The sequence below is a fragment of the Pteronotus mesoamericanus genome, unplaced genomic scaffold, assembly GCF_021234165.1.
Source record: "Pteronotus mesoamericanus isolate MK-2021 breed Mesoamerican mustached bat unplaced genomic scaffold, CSHL_Meso_final scaffold_232, whole genome shotgun sequence".
NCBI lineage: Eukaryota > Metazoa > Chordata > Mammalia > Chiroptera > Mormoopidae > Pteronotus > Pteronotus mesoamericanus.
In genome coordinates, this window is record NW_026555311.1 from 24934259 (window position 1) to 24950773 (window position 16515).

Here is a 16515-nt window from a genome sequence, read left to right on the forward strand (position 1 = left end):
CTTCCCACAAAACAGAAGGTTGGCAGTTTTATTCCTGGTCAGTGCACATGCCTGAGTTGAGGGTTTGATCCCCAGTCAGGGTGAAAATGAGAGGCAACCATTAATGTTTTTCTCTCACAACAATGTTTTTCTCTCTCCTTTCTCCCCTTTCTAAAAATAAATAAAATCTTTTTAAAAATAAAAAATCAGAAAATGAAAAAAGAGCTGGAAAATATTGAGTATTTTCTACAGGCTGGCTATGAGATAGGTGTAAATAGTAACATGATAAAAATTTCAGTTATAAAAATCAATTAAGGCAGACTAAGAATTTAAGAATAAACAATGAAACTCAAAAGTTTTGGAAGGAAATATTCTTATGTCTCAAGAATAAGAAAGTGTTTCTTAAAGAAGATATAAAAAGCTCAACCCATTAGGTAAACACTGATAATTTTATATCCTTCTAATTAAAACCTGATTATCAAAAGATACTGTTAAAAAGTAAGAAGACAAGCCACAGACTAGAAGAAGGAACTTAATACTTACATAAAGAACAGCTCCTTTCCAGCTGGAGCCATGAATGGTGCAGAAGAGAAAAAACAGAAGGCTCCTGCTACGCCAGGTACCCTTAAGAAAAAGGAAAGGAATTTTGTGGAGCTGAAGGTCAAACACCTGAGAAAGAAGTTTGCCCAAAAGATGCTTCAAAAGGCATGGAGGAAGCTTATCTATGAAAAAGCTAAGAACTATCACAAGGAATATGGGCAGATGACCTGAACTGAGATTCAAATGCTAGGATGTCAAAAAAAGGCTGGCAACTTCTCTGTACCGGGGGAACCCAAACTGGAATTTGTCATCACAATCAGGCACGTCAGTGGTGTAAGCCCAAGTGTCCAGAAGGTGCTGCAGCTTCTTCATCCTCACCAGATATTCAATGTCACCTTCATTAAGCTGAGCAAGGCTTTGATTAACATGCTGAGAATTGTGGAACCATATATGCGTGGGAGTACCCAAACCTGAAGTCAGTAAATGAACCGATCTACAAGCTTGATAATGGCAAAATCAACAAAAGAAAACAGACTGCCCTGGCAGATAACACATTGCTTTCTCCACCTCTTGCTAAATATAGCATCATCTGCATGGAGGATCTGATTCATGAGGTCTGTGCTGTTGGAAAAAGCTTCAAATTATCTTCTATATGAAGTGAAATGAAGAAAAAGACCACTCATTTTGTAGAAGATGGAGATGCTAGTTACAGGTGAGCCTAGATCAACTGGCTTTTCGGAAGGATGAATTAAGGTATCTACCATGGTTGTGTTTGTAATCTGGTCAGTTAATAAACAGTGACCACTTTAAAACCAGAAAAAAAGAGAATTACTCTTTAGAATATAAAAAATTACTTGTAAAAAACTAATCAGAGAAAGAGAGAGAAATCAAATAGAAAAAAATGAGGGGAAATTAAACAGGAATTTTGAAGAAAAATAAATCTGGATTGATAATAAATATGTGAAGCATTGAAACCTCATTCATAACCAGATAACTGCAAATTAAAACAAGGAGCCTATTTTATACACGAGTCTTGTCCAGAATGTATCCAGCCATGTAATATGAAAAATAGAAACATTTATCGAAGAAGATTCAAGAAACATTGTACATAGGACAATGACGCCTCAGTCCCCTTCAAAGTAGGCTCCTTGGGACCTCACACAGTTCTCCCAGTCCCCATCAGCTGTCACTCTGTATTTTCCTGAATCTCATCAATGATCTGAGATCTCTTCCCTTTCAAAGGTGACCTTAGTTTTGGAAAAAGTGAAAAGTCAAAGGACACCAAATCTAGGCTATAGGGGAGCTGAGTTACCTGGGTGATTTGATGTTTTGCTACGAAACTCTGCAGATGTGATATATGAGCAGGCTCGTTTTTGTGATGAAGCTGCCAAACACCAGTTACATATAAACATATGCCTATAGCTGCAGCCTTCTGAATCATCCAAACAGTTTCTGTGGAGGAATGTTTAAGCTTAATGCAACATTTGATGCAAATTCTTTGCTCTACTTGCTCAGTCATTTTGATTGCGACGGCCACACATACACTTGTTCACTGAACAGAATCTACTGCCCCCACTGACTAGTAGAGTGTAGTCATCATTGTTCATGCATGCGCATTCCAGTCTACTCTCCTTGGCTGCCAGGTTACATCAATATCACACAAAATGTTCTCGTTATAGTAACTAATGATGGTTGGACTGTTTCCAGACAGACTTCATATACAAGACTGGCAATAATTTTAAAGTCTGACAAAACAAAGTGTTGCCAGAATGCAGTACAAGTGAAATCCTCAAAACTTTTTTTTTATTAAAAAAAAACTTTGTTATTTATTAATTTGGAGAGAGAGGAGAGACATTGATTTGTTGTTCCACTTGTTTATGCATACATTGGTTGATTCTTGTATGTCCCTTGACCAGGGATCAAACCCACAACCTTGACATATCACGGCAGTGCTCCAACGCACTAAGCTACCCAGCCAAGTCTCAAAAACTTTTCTTAAACTTATAAGTTGATATAACCATCTTGGAAGAGAAATTGGCATTATTTAGTGACATCAAAGCATGAATACTGTGAAATCAGCAATTCTACTTCTAGATAGACTATTGAATTTGCTCTTGTTAACTTGTCCATGTCATAGGTGTTCATAGCAGCATTGCCTGTAATGGTAAAAAACAGAAAAAAATTGAGTGCCCATCAACAGGATAGAAAGTTAACTACGGTACATGAAGTAAAAAATGAATAAACCATAGCCAAATACACTGAGACAAATCTCACAAATATAATATTGAGGAAAAAGAAAACAAGTTGCAGAAAAATACATATGATACGATACTGTTTATTTACAGTTCAAAAGCGTGCAGCATAAATTAGAAGTATATGGGAAATGACACATTCAGGACAGTGTTTACCTCTGTGGGAGAGAGAGGGAGGAATGTGTTTGTAAAGGAGCCCACAAGAGGCTAAGTACCCCATTTTACTTAATTATCTTTTCTATCTTATGTATACACATATGCCATTAAGTGCCAGATAAATTTAGTCACTTTAAAATATCAAATATATTTATGTTTAAAGCTCTTTAGCTCTGATTGGGAGAAGTCCTTCTGACAGAATATGATAGGTTTTAGAGTCATGGTGGGAGATATAAAGTGTTGAACTAAATCTCTTAGATGTTGTGAACAAAGAAATTGTTAAATCATGTTTGATTATATTTGGGTCTAAAAAAGAAAACAAAATTTAAAAGCCCCACTATTTCAAATTTTGGAGACCAAGAGAATTGGAGTGGCACTGAAGAAGTTGGCAATAGTAATAGGTAGGAAATCAGGGCTCAACATGCTGAAATTCAGCACTGATCAGAAAGCCAATGGAGAGATCCAGATTCCTGGAAAGCCTGATGTGTAAGGTCATCGATATGAGGGTCAAGGTTAAACTTAAGTGTGAATGAGATAGTGAAGCAAGGAGCTGTCAGGGCCCCTCTTAGGGCTGTTCTTGGAGGAAGAGTAACCAACTGAGTAACAAAGAACAGTAATAGCATGACCTTCAGCTAGTATTATAGCAGCAACATCTTCCTACAACTGTCCTGTACAGAAACCAGGCAATTTATAAGAAAAAGAAAAGAATGACCAAAAAGTATCTCCTTATTATTAATCAAAGAAATAAAATAAAATATTGGCAAAGACTTCAAAAAAAAAAAAGAAAATGGAGTTGAAAAAGTTGTCAGGAAATAAATATACATTGCTGGTAGAAGTATAACCCTTCTAGGGGCCAGTTAGGTGAGATATCTGGAATCTTTTGAATTTATGTGCTCTCTGAAGTAGCAGTTTCACTTTGCTGGAAATATCTTGATGACTTAGCTACGAGTTATACAACCTAGTCTTTTTTTGAAAACTGAAAAACAAATAAAAATGAAACTTGATTAACGGAACACAAGTAGCAAGTACATAGAGTGAAATATTCTGCAATTATTTTTAAATATTGCTAAATATAAATATATATTTTTGACTTGGCAAATTATTCAGCATATAGTCTTAAGTGAGAAAAGAAGCAAAAGAAATTTAAAAAGCATTAATTCATGTAAAGAAACTGATTCAAAAGAATATACAGCAAGATATTAACAGTTGTTACTTTAGAAGTGATGTTATCTTTATTTTCTAATTTTTCAATCATAAGCATATGTTGCTTTTATAAGATAAAACAACATTAACATTTACTTTTCCTTAAAAAATGTCTTTTGTAATTTCTCTCAGGCAGATCAAAAATATGTTTAGATGTCATGAAAGCAAAGAAAGGGGGAAATATCAGGACAAAGAAGTTATATCAAGCAGAGCAAATCCTTATATATTCCTGCCACAAGTGGGTTGAATATCATTGGTGGTATCACATCATTCTATCCTAGAAGTAAACCTAATGAATATAAGTCAGTATTTCACTGAGAGGTGATTCCTAGAAGCAGTCGCAGCAGAGAGGTAGAGAAAGAAAGGGAAGAAACCCAATTAAGCTTTGGTGCATTTTCATGCAGAGTACCTATAAGGAAGGTGGGGCTCTCTCCCCTGGGGAATTCTGGGAGAGTGTGCAGGAGAGTTGCCTCCAACCAGGTAGGTGAGGTTGCTGGGATTTTTAATCACCAACTCCTTTCAGTCACTGGTTGAGTGCTGCTTCGGAGGAAAGTGGAGACAGCAACCCAGCAAACTTCCCAGCACTCCCCTGCCTTGGGGCTGCTCAGGGAGACAGAAAAAAACCCTCAGGTAAAGAATTACAGGTGCCCTGGTCAGTGTGGCTCAGTTGCTTGGAGAGTTGTCCAGTAGACCAAAGATCGTGGGTTTGAGTCCCAGACAGGGCACATACCCAGCCTGTATGTTTGAACCCCAGTTGGGGTATGTACAAGAAGGTGGCCAATTGATGTTTCTCTATCACATGTCTTTCTCTCTCTCTTACTCTCTCCCCGCTCCACTTCCTCTCTCTCTAAAAGCAATTTAAAAATGTCCTTGGGTGAGGACCAAAAAAAAAAAAGAATTGAATAATTGCATGTGGGTTCCATCCTCATGCTCCACTGCCCCTCCTCAGGAAAACCCCTCCTGAAACAGCTGTGTAAAAATCCTCACACCTGTATCTCTTATGCTTTCCAATACTGTTTTTAAATGATTTTTTTTCCTTGAGTGCCCACATCATATGAAGATATAAGCCTCCTCTGCGGCAGGTAGGGAGTGGGGATAAAAAGAGGAAGGAAATTAAGAAGATTATAATTTGCTTCAACTAGTCTGTGCTGAACATTGTGTTAAGTGCTGTGGAAATGGTAAAGAAATGTAACTCATAAATTCTGATCCACAGAACTTACAAGAGAATACTTATATACACATGAAACATTTAAGTGGCAATAAAAGATATATGTATATATGTAAAGGATATATATGTGTGTGTGTGTACATATGTATGTATATATAAATTATCAGTGTGAGTAATATAGATAAAAATGCTGAGGAGACAGGCATCCCTGTGTTTAAAAATAGGTCATACACTAAATCCTAGACCAGACCAGAGGATTATACAGCAATTGAAAATGAGAGTATTCTAGATGATAAGCACAGCATGAGCAAAAATGTTAATAACAGGTGTGCTGAATATCTTCCCACTGTCTCTCTAAATTCCTCTACACCCTGCTGTAGTCTACTGTGTGCCAGGAAGGTTAATATTTATGGACAAGATTAACAGACTGTCTTGGACTTCTAGCAACTTCCTGTGGCAGGGTAACACTAGAGGTCAAAGATCAGAGGAGACTTCCAGCCAAGATGGAGGCATAGACAGACACGCTTTGCCTCCTCCACAACCATAAAGAAAGATCACAACTAACCTCCAAACAAAATACAACCAGAACTGCAAGAAAATCAAACTGTATGGAAGTCCAATAAATGGATTTAAAGAAGAAATATTCATCCAGACGGGTAGTAGGGGCAGAGCTGGGATCCAAGGCAGAGAGGACAGTGTGGCAGGGGCGAAGGGACTGTGGGGAGACAGTGGTGGTGGTGGCAGCTGGAAGAACGGGTGGTCCCACATTCACATGTGGCAGGTGAAAATGGGGAGGGATATGTGGGTTGTGAGACACTCCAGCCCCAGGCCAGACCGTGCAGCCCAGGGTTCCAGTACCAGGAAACAAAGCCTCATAACTTTTGGCTATAAAAATCAGTGGGGGTTGGTGTGGTGGAAGAAAGTGCTGGTCTCTCATGAGAGCCCTTTTCAAGGACCTGCACAGTTGTAGAATGTATGCAAACCCACCCACTCTGGGATTCAGCACCAAGGCAGCAGGTAGAAGGGTACCAGTCACATATAGGAAGTGAGGGAAGTGACTGGAAATGGGGCGAGAGTGAAACAAGTGGCATTGTTCCCTCTCTGACCCCTCCCCCACATACAGAGCCACAAAGTAGCAAGGCAGGTTGCCCCACCCTGGCGAATACCTAAGGCTCCACCCCTTACAGCTTAACAGGTGTGCCAATACAGGGAGTTAAAGCAGCTCTACCTAAGACATAGAAACAAACACAGGGAGGCTGCCAAATGGAGGAGACAAAGAAACATGGCCCAAATGAAAGAACAGATCAAAATTCCAGAAAAAAAACAACAACTAAGTAACAGAGAGATAGTCAGCCTATCAGATGCAGAGTTCAAAACACTGGTGATAACGATGAGAGATTTCAGTGAATACAACAAATGCATAAGGGAATAAATGAAGGCTACACTAAGTGAAATAAAGAAAAATCTACAGCGAACCATCAGTGAAGGGAAGGAAGCCGAGGTTCAAACTGACAATTTGGAAGATAAAGAAGAAATAAATAGTTGACCAGTACAAAATGAAGAAACACGAATTAAAAAAAAAACGAGGAGAGCTTAAGAAGACTCTGGGACATCTCCAAAAGGGCCAACATCCAAATCATAGGGATGCCAGAAGGAGAAGAGGAAGAGCAAGAAATTGAAAATGTATTTGAAAAAATAATGAAAGAAAACTTCCCTAATTTGGTGAAGGAAATAGACATACAATTCCAGGAAGCTCAGAGAGTCCCAAACAAGTTGGACTCAAAGAGGGCAACACCAAGACACATCATAATTAAAATGCCAAAGATTAAAGATAAAGAGACAACTTAAAAGCAGTAAGAGAAAAGCAGAGAGTTACCTACAAAGGAGTTTCCATAAGACTGTCAGCTGATTTCTCAAAAGAAATTTTGCAGGCAAGAAGGGACTGGCAAGAAGTATTCAAAGTGATAAAAAGCAAGGACCTACAACCAAGACTACTCCATCCAGCAAAGCTAAAATTTAGAATGGAAGGGCAGATAAAGTGCTTCCCAGACAAGGTAAAGCTAGAGGAGTTTATCATAACCAAGGCCTTATTATATGAAACGTTAAAGGGATTTATTTAAGAAAAAGAAGATCAAAACTGTGAACATTAAAATGACAAAAAACTCAAAACTATCAACAACTGAATCTAAAAAACAAAACAAAACTCAGCAAACATCTAGAACAGGAACAGAATCATAGGAATGGAAATCACGTGGCAGGTTATCAGCAGGGAGGGTGAAGGGGGAGAATGAGGGAAAAAGTACAGGGAATAAGAAGCATAGTTGGTAGGTACAAAATTGACAGGGGAAGGTTAAGAATAATCAAGGAAATGGAGAAGCCCAAGAACTTGTATGCACGATCCATGGGCATGAACTAAGGGGGATGAGGAATGCTGGAGGGAAGGGTGTACCGGGCAGTCGGGAGCAAAGGGCAAAAAATTTGGGACTACTGTAATAGCATAATCAATAAAATATACTTTAAAAAAAGGAGAGGAAGTTTGGAGTATATCTATTCCAGTTCCCTTTTTGCAGGGTCACCCCAAATGAGCTGCTTTCTTTTTATCAAGGCTTTATTACAGTCAGCAGGCCTCTACACACAGCTTTCTCTCCTCTCCAGGTTCTGGTAACTGCTATCTTTCTAGCCCAGGTGTACTACACTGTTCCTTGTAGTGTTACCTGTCCACACCTTTGCTAAATTCTTTTCCAATTGCTCTTCACCTGTACCAGGAGTTTTCTCCCTGCCACCCGACTGACAAGGTGGGAACGGGGCCCTGTGAGAGGAAAGAAGACTGAATGAAATGTTTGGCAGAGCTTGAGGAAAGTGTTCATATAGAAAAGTAGAGGCAGGTAAGGTGGACATTTCTTTTCAATTTCTTTTATCTAAAGAAAAGGGTACTCCAAATTTGAGGATAGTATTCAGGATGAAGTATAAAAATTTTTAAATGACATGTAAGTATTTGTTTGCCAATGAACATGTAGCAAAGGTGATTGCATGTCTTCTATCCTGAGCTTTGTTAGGCCACCACTGTTTTCTACATAAAAGAAGAGTCTTTCTGTGGCACCTCCAGCAGGTAGGCACATATTCAATTTTCCTGGGTGTTTCTCTGATTCAAGTCTCAGCTGCTGATAAAAGTAGCAACTGAAACCTTCCAAATAAGCTGAGCAACAGGCTGTTCTATTCTATAATCCAGTTCTGCCTCTGAGGAAATTTAGTTTTTCTTCTAGTTCTGCTTCCTTGAAAAATAAATGCAATTATAATCATTTCTCTCTTTCTTTTTTTTTTTCTATTTTTGAACAAATTCTTTTTCACCACTGGCTTATAAAGTCCTAAAGAGGATCACTTACGAAGAGGATCTGAAAATTTGAGTTTCTTTCTCTACCACTTATGCAAGGATCCTGGGTGCGTGAGTTCCACAATTGATTTGGCTGACATGACAGCCAGCAAACATTTAGATAAAAGAATTACATCTTCAAAAGTTTCCAACAAGAAATTTGAAGTACTGTCTTAAAGTTTCTGTGCAAACAGGTCAAGGCCTAGTGAAGTAAATTCAGATACCTTCTCTGATATTTCCCTGGTTGTTAGTACAGGCAGGCCTAGGGAAACGTCTTAGGACTGAAAATCTATCTCCATAATTGGAGGGCAGGGCAAGATGGAAGATAATGGCTGGCCACTCCAATATAGTAATTAGTAGAGTTTATTCAGGGAAACTTACATATAAGGCATGTCTTTGGCGGCTGCAAGACAAAATAGATCTCTTAGATGCTTAATAGGCACCAGAGGATTATGTAGGGTAAAGGAGAGAGGATAGTCACGGGTACGAGCACATGAATGCTACTAGATATAGGAAATTACACGCTTGAGCAGGTCAGGACAATGGCCTGCTCCAGGACCCAGCACATAGCACGATGCAGGGGTAGGATTTATGTCAGAATAGACATCAATTATAATCAGACGGTCTCTGAGGCAGTTTTCTGAAAGCTGTCTCCAACCTCCGATTTGGCCCCAGTCCAGCGTGCCTGGTAAATCAGCAGTGATGTCATGGAATAGTCACTCCACACCACACTGGTTTATCTCTTTCATTTTTTTTTTTTAATTGATCTTGGGGAGAGAGACAGACACACAAACAGACACACATTGACTTGCTGTTCCACTTATCCATTCATTGGTTGCTTCTTGTATGTGCCCTCACCAGGGATGGAACCCACAACCCTGTACTGTCTGGACGACACTATAACCAACAGTGTTATAAGGGCTGATTTTAGCTCTTTCAATAAGAAGTTTTCACCTGCTGATCTCCTCATGGCTCCAAACTCTCATGCCCTCTTCCTCCACTGACCCACTGAACGAGCAGCCCTGAATTGCTAATTAATAAGAAAGAAAGGCTGCAAGTTTGGGCAAGCCACTGTGCCCGTTCCAAAATTTGGAAACAGCCACATTTTGTTTATCAAATATAAATATTATCCTTTTTGCAACTGGAAATTCAAACCCCTCAGAGTCTGTAGTGAGATTCTTCCGGTGGCTCAATGATCATCAGGGACTAGTCATCTTCTACCACTCTTTCACCCTCATAGGCATGACTCCACCTTCAAATAACCTGATTGCCAATGAAAAAAAAAATTTGAACCTTTGTAGAATTAAGAAAAGAGATTTTTATTTGGGCCTATCTGAGGACATTGCTTGAGAGCAGAGTTCCAAGACTTGAAACAGGGCTCTAACTTCAGGAAAGTGAGGAGATGTTTATATGTGCAGGGGGACAAGGAAAAATACAACTATGCATCAACACTTTTAGTTACATTCAAAGATTAACAGTTTTGCATCTGGTGGAGAACATATACAGGTAAGGTAGGGTCATCAAGCACCTGGAATCAGGAGTGTGGAAAGGGGTCTGGAAGCAATTGTTTTTACATTTTTATCAGAATGTGTAAAGAACAGTCACTGCCTTCTATAATTATCTTTTTACTTGCAATTGTTGGAAAGTATACATGGTTGGGAATTTATTGTATTCTCTTGGTTGCTGATGAAGTTGGGACAATATCTTAGACACCCTTTCCTTTCTCATAGTCCAAGATGGCCACTAAAATTTGTTATTTCTTCCAAAAAAGAAAGTACAGAGATAATAAAGCTACCTCCCAGCTTAATCAATTCCCTTTAGACAGCCATCCCAGTGTCCTAGGATCTATCTCATGGATAGAATTTAGTCTGTCAGGGAGGATGAAAAATAATCTGTTATCAGGGTACATAGTCATTCTCCAAAAAACTATTGTTGTTTTTTTAAGTTAATGAAGCAAGAATATATTGTTTAAGCAGCTAGCAGTATCTGCCATGTTGCATTTATTTTTATTTTAAAATTTATCAGAAAAAAACATTTTTCAGTCCTGGTTGGGTGACTCAGTTGGTTGGAGCATCATCCCAAAAACCAAATGGTTGCAGGTTCCATTCCCTATCAGGGCACATACCTAGGTTGCAGGTTCAGTCCCCAGTCGGGGCGCATACAGGAGGCAAGGAGGCAAGCGATGTTTCTCTCTCACATTGATGTCTGCTTCTCTCTCTCTGCCCCCCGTCCCTGCCTTCTCTCTCTTTAAAATCAATAAACGTATCCTTGGGTGAGGATTAAAATAAATAAATAAACTTTTCAGAGGTAGATTTCATTATGAGAATGTGAAGATAATATCAGAAAGCTGATGTAATATAGATCTGTATCTTAAACATCATATATTTGCAATACATATTGAAATTGGAACAGGGTTACATTTGTTCCACTGTGTCAGTTTCTACCATACATATGGATACAATTTTGCTCAGAAGTGTATTGCACACATTTCAAACATAGAGACTGGAAAACAAAATTTCTCTCAATGTGTTTTTCTGATAGCTAAAGTCACAGCACTTCTGGAGTGTGGTGGGGATGGAGACAAATTGCTCTCATCCTGTCATTTCACATACTGCTCTAGAGAGATTTTGACAACTCCCCGTATATGCAGCCTGAAAGCTCAACCATGTCTAGGCAAGTTTGTCGGAAATGGAAAGTGACTTTGACTTGGGTGGGATGCAACAGCAAAAGTGAAATGTTAAAAAATGGAAAAACAACAAAACAACCCCAGATTAAATTATAAATTTTAAAAACTCTCCAAACATAATTAATTTTCAAGAGAATTTTGTGTACAAACTGAACTAGCAGTGGCCATACGAAGGATACCTTCTCTTTTAGCTCTATCTACCCACCTAAGCCAAAACTACCTGAAATAATCACTCTAAACAAGAACAACGTACCAGCTATGGAAACATGGTCTCAAGCATTGTCCTCTAGCCCCAAGCTACACTCAATTTTAAACTCAAATTCTGTCTTACATAGGTATCTGGGAGGAACTAGCAAGCCATTTTTCTTTAGGAAGCAGTGTCAAATAGTCGCAGCAGAGACCTTATGGTCCACAACCCTAAAATATTTACTATCTGTCCCTTTACAGAAAATACTTGCTGAGTACTTCTTTATTGCATAAAATTAATATGCATTCACTTATTGCCTGAGTATTTATTAAACAGCTATTATATCTCAAATGCTGTGCTCCTACTTTCTATTTAAGAAGCTCTAGACAAATGAAAGACTAGATAACTAATTAAAATGCTTACTGGTAAGTGCTAACTTAGGGGCAAAAATAAGTGCAATGTAAGCATATACAGAAGGCACTAACCCAGAATAGAGAGGTATTGTAACCAGGAAAAACTTCCTGATGAGAACAGTATCTAAACTGATATTGGAATAATGAGTAGGTAGGTGTTAGCCATGTAAAGAGGGAGAAGAAGGCACAACAGGTACAAACCCTCAGAGAGAATTTAAGGAAATTCAAATATTTCGGAGGTGAAAGTGGAAAAGTCAGCAAAGGTTTAGAGATATCTATGTCAGACTGCTAGCAAGGGAGGAAGAACTGTCATAAACTAACTAAAATAGCATAAGCTGGGCCACTGGGCCAAGGCCAGAAAACAGTTTGCAGTGGGGCAGAAGGCAGGAAGTGATTGTTGTTAAGGGAAGCTGAAGCATCACACAAAGGGGTGGCTATGGTGGAAGGTGATAAGACAGGGGTCAAGGAGTAGGAAGAAGGGTTACCTCCAGTCCCGTGACTTTGACCTGGACAGGAAGGGTGATCTTGCTGGTGGTGTGAAGGCTCCTTAATGACGTTTTCATAGACAGGCAGCTATCCAGAGGACGGCCCTCTAGTTATGAGCATTGTCCTCACTGCAAATTAAGATAAAATTGTCCTCTTCATTAATCTTTTCAAATCCCTATGCAGGCTCTATCTGAAATTCTTTCAGAGATTATAAAGCCTTTTAGTCCAGGATTAGAGATCAAGATGTAAATATAAATGTAAATGTCAATTAAGGTTAAAACTGCAATTTGGGGGAGGGATTGGCAGGGGAGGGGGTAAAAAGATTGAGCAAAAAGGAATGAGGGCTCATGGACATGGGCCCCATTGTGGTGATCGCTGGTGGAGGGGGGTATAAGGGGACTAAATGGTAATGGGAAAAAAATACAATAAAGATTTTAAAAAAGAAAAAAGTGCAATTTATTTGGACCAAAGTACAATAGACAATGAGCCAACAGATACCAGAGCCTTCCCAGTTTTGATTTATGGGATTTTAAGGAAGGGAAGAAGTTTCTTATGAAAGATCTTTGCTTATTAAGGGCCTGCCCTGTTTATTCTCAAACAGAGCAGGAGAGCAATGAATAAAAGCAAAGATACTTTTTGTTAGATTTAGGAAATATGTGTTCTTTTCTTTCAGTTGAAGTTGTAGGGGAGAAAAAAGTTTTCTTTGACCATCCTAATGTCCCTGGCTGGTGGGTCTGAAAATTAAACTGACAAAAACAGATTCACAGTATAAAAGCATACCAATTTTATCGAATTTTTACATGTACGTGGGAGCCTTCACAAAAGAATGAAGACCCAAAGAAATGACCAGAGCTGGAATCTTTTGTACCTTTTAAACAAATAAACGAATTTGTGAAGAATAGACAAGACAAAGGGATTTGGGCTGGGATTAGTAAATGGCAAAGAAGTGTTGTGTTGGCCAAAAAGTTCATTTGGTTTTTTTCCATATGATGGCTATAGTAGAACTTAGTTGTCTTGAACTTCATCTGAAACAATTTTGTTAGGTAGTGACAGCTGTCATATCAGCACGCATTTAAAAAAAGTTATCAAAACTGGTGAATTTTTGTGTAGCCACTTTAATATTGAAGATGAAAGAAAGGATACAATATTTTCAGCGTATTATGCTTTATTCTTTCAAGAAAGGTAAAAATGCAACTGAAATGCAAAAAAATATATATTCAGTGTATGGAGAAGGTGCTGTGACTGATCAAATGTACTGAATATACTGAATGTGTCAAAAGTGGTTTGCGAAGTTTCATGCTAGAGATTTCTTGCTGGATGATGCTGCATGATCAGGTAGACCGAATGAAGTTGATAGCAATCAAAATGAGACATGAACTGGGAAAAATCAACAGTCTACCATGCGGGAGATAGCCTGCATACTCAAAATATCCAAATCAATAAAGTTACATGTGAAAATGAAAAAATGTGTTTTATTTTATGGAGAAAAACTAAACAGACTTTTTGGCCAACCCAATATCTAGGAAGACAAAGGTTAGTTTTACAAGATTTGTTTATATAGCCTTCTCAGCCCTAAATTCCCTCTCTGGTGATAAAAATGTCTTCTTTCCTACTGGAACAGGGAGAGTACCTTTTACAAAGGAGTTTTACGACCTGTTTCAGGGAAAGAAGGGAGAATGGGGTGTGGAGGGGAGAGTGACATTCCTCTTTCTGTCAACAGATTCCTTCAGCAAAAAGATATTCTATATGCCAAGATGCCATACTTTGGGGCAGCACGTCCTGAACCACATCAAGACATAGCTTGTTTTATAAAATACTTATTTTAAAAATAATTATTTGAGAGCATTGTTGTGGATATGCCATTTTTAAGGGAAGAACTTTTCCCTTCAGTTTATCGTTTGCTTTGAGAATCTCATTTAATTTTCAGAAAGTTTTCCTGACTCCCCTCTCCCAACAAATAGCTCTACATCGGTGCACCTTATATGTTCCCCCTTCCCTGGCCACCCTATGAATACCTTATTATTTCACATTATCTGCTTAGTTCTTTGTCTCCTCTACTAGATCTTAAGCCTCTATTAGGGCAAGGGTTTCAGTTTTGTTCATTGTGTATTTCCCAGTTCCTAGCTCAGGGTCTGGCATATAGTAGATGTTCAATAAATACTTCTGAATAAATAATAACAATATGGAAATATTATGACTATTTCTTTGATGTCATTAGTAACTACAAGTATTCCAGTGTTTGCTTAGGTCAATAATCAGAAAAAAAGAGATCTACTCCATAAACATTTTTTTAGAAAACATTGCATATCTGACTAAAAAAAAGTTCATATTATTAAAAAAAATTCTATTATAACATAGTTCCATTAAATATAGGACTTGTATTACATGATGCTTCCAGACAAATTTTACGTGTGTGTGGGGGGGGGGGGGGGGGGGTCTTGCTTAAGCAAGACTTAAAACTGGTCTTGGCTCTATTTTTCTAAGGGCATTTGTATTAAGTTTGCAAAATATACTCTGAAGAGAAATATTTTGAAATATTAAGAATTATTTATTTCTATTTCTGCTATGTAAAAAAAGTGATTTTCTCTTCTAGATCCTAGAAATGAAATTTCAAATGCAAAAAGTCATTTTGGGACTTTTACATAAGAAGCTAATGTAAAAAAAAAAGTTCTTTTCTAGCATAATACAAGCCTAAGTGTTAATATTCACAAATGTATCTACTGTTGAATTATAACAAGACATATTTAGGGGAATATCGTTCTTTTAAAAATTTTTCTTTGCTCTTTATCTTTATCATCGTATACTCCATTGACTATTGAAAAGTTGGCTTACTTCAACATCATTTTTACTCACCATGGTTTTTAGCAGCGAGCGCTTAGGTCAATAAACTGCTTTCTTTGGTTTATAACCTGTGAGTATGTAGTTACAAACATGAGCTGCTTTTTTTTATAAGTCATAAACCTTAAGAACACCACCCGCATGAGGGAACTTGGTGGATACAAAAATAAACTGAATTTTGTACTGGCACTGAAATGAAGAAACTGGTAACTCCAGAGGTATTTACGCAGTGTCCTATCCCAAAATGTGGTTTCTGGACTACAGCTAGGCCCCGGCCTGCCCTATAGTGGCAGGACAACACCGCTCAGGCCCTGTCAGGCTCCCGCCCACCACGAGTGAGCAGGGGGCGGCCAGGACTTGGGGACTGACACCCAGGGGAGGGAACCCTAAACCACACTTCCCAGAGTGCTGTGCGCAGTCCGCGCGCTCCTCGCCCCGCCCCTGAGGCACCGCTCTAGGGTCCTGAGCCAGGAGGACGCAGGGCTCCTGCCGCTGGAGGGCTCCTGCAGGGCTAGTGTCTGGAAGCTGAGGGAACCAGGTAGCTCGGCTGCAGTCCTGGCGAGGCCCGAAGGAACTGAGCAGAGGGACTAGCCCAGGACCGAGGTAACTGGACACTCGTTGTCCTTCACTCTCCGCCCCTTTGTGCTGCGCCCTGCGCTCCGAGCCCTCTCTTACCCCAGCTGCAAATCTGAATCCTGTCCGGGGTTGTGCCTCAGGCGCCTGGGAAACTCTAGCCCTGCAAGCAGCAAACAAAACTCCATAGCCAAGAGGGTTTGGGCCCATTAAAGTGCTGCATGGCTTCCATTGCGCCCTTTGGCGGGAGGAACGGTCTAGTGCCCCCAGGGGAACCCCAGCCTCAGGGTCTGTCAGCTGCCCCGTGATGCACCCCTGTCGCCCCTGTCTGTCGTTTAGGGAAAAGAGAGCCGGCAGGTGCTTCTCGTGTTCCGAGGAGTGAGCGATGCGGCTGGCGCGGGTCTGGGGTCAGGGAGGGCACTGGACGCCCCCAGAACAACGGCTGCGGGGGGGCGGGGCTGTGGGGGTGGGGCGGCAGGCTGTCTCTGGGCCCTGCTGTTCGGGAATCGCGGCCAGCTGAGAGGCGTAGCTGCCCTTCCCGGACTTGCTAGCTCAGGGGCATGTTGCCTGTCCCTGGCTTGCGGGTACTGGGATTGGGGGCGGGAGTGAGTGGCTCGTCCGGGATTTGCCCCTCAGCGGGCTCACTGTGGGTCCTGACTGCTGG

The 16515-nt window shown here is 39.8% G+C and overlaps 1 protein-coding gene and 1 pseudogene across 1 annotated transcript in view; both read left to right on the forward strand.

The window, feature by feature from the left end:
* The first annotated feature begins 552 nt into the window (after positions 1–552).
* On the forward strand, positions 553–1235 carry LOC129085266 (60S ribosomal protein L7-like; annotated as a pseudogene).
* A 14474-nt stretch (positions 1236–15709) lies between these two features.
* KLHL8 (kelch like family member 8) overlaps positions 15710–16515 on the forward strand; it is a 47384-nt gene continuing 46578 nt past the window's right edge. The window contains exon 1 of the mRNA XM_054591767.1: positions 15710–15881. The gene's annotated coding sequence lies outside the window, so the exon portion shown is untranslated. The remainder of the gene's footprint in view (positions 15882–16515) is intronic.